Source organism: Euprymna scolopes, chromosome 34, assembly GCF_053919585.1.
Source record: "Euprymna scolopes isolate OS-2025 chromosome 34, ASM5391958v1, whole genome shotgun sequence".
Classification (NCBI taxonomy): domain Eukaryota; kingdom Metazoa; phylum Mollusca; class Cephalopoda; order Sepiida; family Sepiolidae; genus Euprymna; species Euprymna scolopes.
In genome coordinates, this window is record NC_136515.1 from 49262254 (window position 1) to 49267983 (window position 5730).

The following is a 5730-nucleotide window of genomic DNA, read 5'->3' on the forward strand; positions in this document are numbered from 1 at the left end:
AACCTTAATTCAAGTCATTATATGTGAAAAGAAGTTGGTAAAATAAGCAGTAGGTTCTCTACAGTGCAATGTAGACTACAATGCATTGTGGAGTAAATCACTACAGGATGGCATGTGAAGCTTTCTCCTCATCCACCACGATAGGTTCTAAACTGGAGCAAGCAATCAATTGATTTGATTGAAAAATCGGCGATTCCACTCATTCTGATGCCAATAAAAATATGGGAGTGTGAAACATTCATTGATCACTATTCAATCCCAGGCAACGTCGGATCGTTTTCTAGTTATATATATACATATATATATATATATATATATATATATATATATATATATATATATATATATATATATGTATATTTTTTTTTTTACACAGTGATCACCACTTATCAAGGCCCGGAAGCCACTCAGGGATAAGGGTTATTGCAAGTACATTACGTTAGTGAGGATATTTTATGAAGTGTTTAATTAGGGGGGCAGTTCATTAGGAATTTGTTAACATTAGACTTGAAGACATCCAAGTTGTAGTCCGGAGGGAAGCAGGCAGACGGAACAGAGTTCCACAGGCGTGCAGTTCTAAGAAAGAAGCTTTGCTCATGAAATCCGCGTTTTGATTTAGGCACAGATATAGAGTGGGGAAAATTTTTCACAGTGGATTCAGCTAGACGGGTGTTTTTCGTGAAAGATTGGCGAGGGGGGACCAGGGATTGGAGTTCAGACGAGCACCTGCCATGGAAATAACGATAAAACAAGGATAGGCTCGCAACGTCTCTTCTGTGGGAGAGGGGTTGCAGGGTAGAGAAAAGGGTATCCCCCACTAAGCCACGAAGTCTATTTTGTACTCTGTCAAGGCATGATAGGCTGTTTTTGGCAGCTCCTGCCCAGATATGGCAACAGTATTCCATCCTTGGCCGTACTTGGCTTTTATATAGATAGAGAATTGCATCAGTAGTGAGATATCTTCTGGAGCGGTAGAAGGATCCCACCATATTTCCAGCGACCTTGGCAACAGACTTGATGTACGTGTTCCATTTCAGATCAGGAGTAAAGGTCAAACCCAGAAGCTTGTCAAAACACGGGGCCTCACCCAGACGAGAGCCATACATCACAATTGATGCCAGCTGGGGATCAGAGCGTTGATGATATATATATATATATATATATATATATATATATATATATATGCATGTATGTGTGTGTATGTGCGTGTGTGTTTGTGTGTCTGTGCGTGTGTATTTGTGTGTTTGTGTGTCTGTGTGTGTAACTGCTTTTTAATTAACTAAAATAAATCATGTAGACAGAATATGTGTACGCAATATGTTGACAGCTTAGCAAAACAAAAATTCTGGAAGGCCTTTTCGTTTTATCTACGAAATGAGAAAATACTTTAAACAAAGGAAATCACCGCTTAAACCATAGAATTAGGTCGCACATAATTGTTTAAATATTTCTCCATGGATTTAAAATTCAAATTTTTAATACCACCTATAAAGTTAAACAAAAAATAAATAAATAAAAACGAAGTTGCCTTTAAATCTTCAGAATGTATCCATATGAGGGCCGTGGAAATTTTCCTTGTACGTGCTTCCCTGTGATCTTTCTCGACCGAGGGAACATAAATTCTTTCATACCTCGAAGAGAACTAACTGAATACAAGAACCGATGGAAGATAGAGGACATTTTATTCAACTTGTTCTTCGTTCCAAATTACTGGCCCGTGGGTTGAAGACAGAGAGAATAGCGATCAAAATCTTATTTATATATCGAAAAATCGCATCATAAAGTGAAAGTCCTTATGTACCCGAATTCGTACCGACTCACAAAAATTAGATATAAAAAAAAACTTTTGTAGAGAATTGTATTTAATCTTTTTTCACCTCAAATAAGGCAGAGTTCTACTAAGCTATACGAGGCTACTAATTGGGACCAGATTTACACGGATATTATATAGCTAATTGAGCAGTAAGATATTTGTTCACATGATTCTTGAACTTCTGCATGCCAATACAGTCAAGGAAGAAGGGGGCTGGCAGGGAATTCCAATATCTAGCAGTTAAAAGGAAAGAAGATATTTGAGTAGAAGGTCCCAATTTCTCCTTCACTTCTCACATTAAAAATCGGCCTTGTGTCTAATTTGGTCGGTGGGGGAGCAAATAAATACGCTTTTCTTGGCCTTTTGGCCAAGATCAAAATGTAGTATCTGTTCCGGCAGATACTGCAAGCAAAGACCATATGTAGGGGAAACCCCACGTATAAGACCTTGGTCAATGTAGGGGCAACCCTTCATACCAATTGCCACTATCCAGCTCCCATTTCCCACCCATCGGGAGCTGGTCCCCCTTTCCCTCCCCTCCCTCTCTCTCTGTCCACATTAAAAAACGGCCTTGTGCATAATTTGCTCAGTGGAGGAAGCAAATAAATACAATCTGTTCCGGCAGATACTGCAAGCAAAGACCATATGTGGGGGCGACCCTACATATAAGACCTTGGTCAATGTAAGGGACACCCTTCATACCAATTGTCACTATCCAGCTCCCCTACTCCCCGGGGAGTTGGTCCCCATTTCCTCTTCACTCCTCATTAAAATCTGCCTTGTGCCTAATTTGCTCAGTGGGGGAGCAAATAAATACCCTTTTCTTGGCCTTTAGTCCAAGATCAAAGTGTAGTATCTGTTCTTATTACATGCTGTACTTATGTTTGTAACTTTCTGGTATAAAGTGGAGATCCCTTTTATGTATTAATTTAATGTAAAATGATCACCCACTTTACAACCAGTCAGTCTGAAAGCCATTAAAGTCATTCTCCAGATCATTCAAGTTTTTTTTTTTAAGGATTCCAGTTATTTTTTAAGCATTCAAGTCATTCTTAAGTTCATTCAATTCATCCTTAAATTCATTAAAGTCATTCTAAGTCATTTACTTTTTATTTACTTTTTATTTGTTTAAGTCATTTCAGCCCATTTTTCGGTCATTTTAGTTTATCTTTAAGAATTTCATGTCAATCCTCCATGCACGTATTCATTCCGTACACGAGAGCACGCGACTAATGGCTATCGGCCTTGTTTTTAGTCTAATTGTTGTTGCTATTATTATTATTATTATTATTATTATTATTATTATTATTATTATTATTATTATTATTATTATTCCTGCTATTTGTGGTGCAATGTTTAAGAAAAGGTCAGGTGAATATAATTATTAGGAAGTGACAAAAATGTGTCGTCTCTGTTAGAGTGACGTGGTGGGAAGTATCGATCGTTTTTGAGTGATAGCTGGTGACAAGACAATGCTACTGCAAAGAAAAGGACACTTTTTAAACCCATCGAAATGGTAATGTCAAGGACCGTGAAGAAATCGTGTGCGGGGTCATGCCAAATTCTAGCGAAATCATTAAATTGAATAATCTTGAAAAAGTTCACTTTTTAAGTCAACTTTTTTAAAAATATTTTCTACAGTTTGAGATTTGTCTGGATGATTTGAAATTACCTAGAATATAGATGAGATATTCAGTCGGTCGGTCAGTCGGTCACGTGCCTTCGTCTACCTCTCGAATTTAGAGTTAGATACAAGATCAATTTTAATTTTGGGAAAATCAAGTTCATTGAATTTGGTCATTTAAAGCGAGACAAAGATTATAATTTTTTCAGTCTACAAGGGGTTCTTTTGCTTTGACCGAAGACAAAAAATGTTCTGTTTTGGTTTACGGTATATTAACCCTGTTTTCGTTATTTAATATTATATTCAGTAATTTTGGATTTTATTTTATGCTTCATGTTTTTCGTATCTTGAAATATGTATTCCTATGTGGTTGTTGTGTGAAGGAAAATTGTTCTTGTTTTTGATTATACAGAATATGATTTAATTTTTCAGCGGAAAAGGAAAAACAATAATATCTGTATTAATTCTTTTGCAAACTGTTATCTTCATCCTTATAGGAGTTGTTTCACTACGTTTCGGCCAACTCATGTTACATCAGAAGGGCTGCCCCCTTCTCATACAAGAAGGCAGACTAGATAAGTGGAAATGATATTAGGAAAAGGCAAGAATCGAACCCTGTAGGCAAGCGTTAAAATATAATGGATAATTGAAATCCTAGGAATGCAGTCGATCGTTCATTGTTTTAGAAATAACTAAATATTATTTATGTCAGAAAAAGAGCGATTGTTTATTCTTTTAGAAATAACTGGATATTAAATATGCCAGTTAAATGAATGGACAATGCAAGTTCATAGATAATGATTAAAAATAGGTTAGATATTGAAAAATTCAAATTGGGAATTCTTTGTTTGCCAAGAGTGTGTTTGGACAGAAATATGTAAAATCCACGTGACATTTAGTCACGTTGGTTAACATCACAATTCTGACGTCATAAATACAGTAGATTCTCAATATATTGAAATGGGGTTCGAAGTTAGAATCACGGTCACTGACGAGAGTTGGACAGCGACTAAGTAAGAGCTGGTGTCCTTAGAGGCGAAGGGTAGAAGAGAGACTATGTAGCTATACAAGGTTGAATTCCTGATATCATCAATCGGCCAGTTGAGGAATAAAGAAATCATCTAATGTAACTTTTTGTCTCCGTGTCGTCATTACCCCAACTTAAAGGTAAATGTGGTTTGATTATCATAATCTTTAATGAAATTTGTATAAACCCCTTCCAAGTATTAATTGTCTCCCCCCCTCCATCATAAGTGAAGTGTCTTCCCTCCTCTGTGTTAACAGGAACTGTATAAATTTCTCATCTCCGTATTAATAATATGACAAAAGAATTCTCATCACGGTCGCCATGATGTACCAAGAATATTTTAGTCTCTCCCTCAGTATTGTCATCATCGTCCTTATCCCTGTTCTGAGTCCCTGTTATATGTATTCCCATATGAACCCCGGCAACACAAAACTGATCCTCTGACTTTTTCGATCGGATAGGAATACTGAGTCTTGAAACTGTAACCCCAGCAATTACTGCCTCCCATAGTTGCTGCCCTATCACGTTTTCATCAACTAAAATCCTCTGGTCTGATTATGTAGGATTAAAATCGCAACTTTCAGGCAGTGCTCACCTGTAACTGTAATGACTTTATCCACTGAACTATGGGTACCGAAGGAAAAAAAATTATTTACAAATTATGAAGCCTCATCTCAAATGACTAAAAAAAAACAATATAAAAATATAAAAAGTAATAACATCGATATTTAGTCCATTTTAAGTTAGGAAGACTGTATCTTATGACAGCGTAGTGTGCTCGCACTAGTAAACAAAATAGGTAGAGTGGTATAGAACAGATGCTACAATTTGCTTCTAGCAAAAATCGCGGTCATATATAATACTTTATATATATTGATATAATACGCATATTAAATGGACGCATCTTTGTTTTAGATGTCCATATATTTCTATGAGATTACAAAGTCTGTTCGTCTCTTAAGATTTACGTTTAAAATTAGATTTACTTTGGTATGTTACGCTATAATTTGAAATGAAACTTTTTAGCTTACGTCTACAAAATGTATTTAAGATAACTCATTCGATCCATGACACTTATGCAATTCTGAATTTTTGAACATGTGTGGAAGAAAGGGAGTAACCATTCCCCAGTGTGGGAATGCCAAAATATTGGATACAGAGGAAAGATGGCGGATAAGAAAACTTAAAGAGGCAGCACATATGATAGATAATAATAACACCATTAGTCACCCAAGCATAGACCTAAGTTGCATTTATTAGACGCCT

General features: G+C 36.2%; 1 pseudogene; it reads left to right on the forward strand.

The window, feature by feature from the left end:
• The first annotated feature begins 2628 nt into the window (after positions 1-2628).
• On the forward strand, positions 2629-2765 carry LOC145259400 (U2 spliceosomal RNA; annotated as a pseudogene).
• The last annotated feature ends 2965 nt before the right edge of the window (positions 2766-5730 follow it).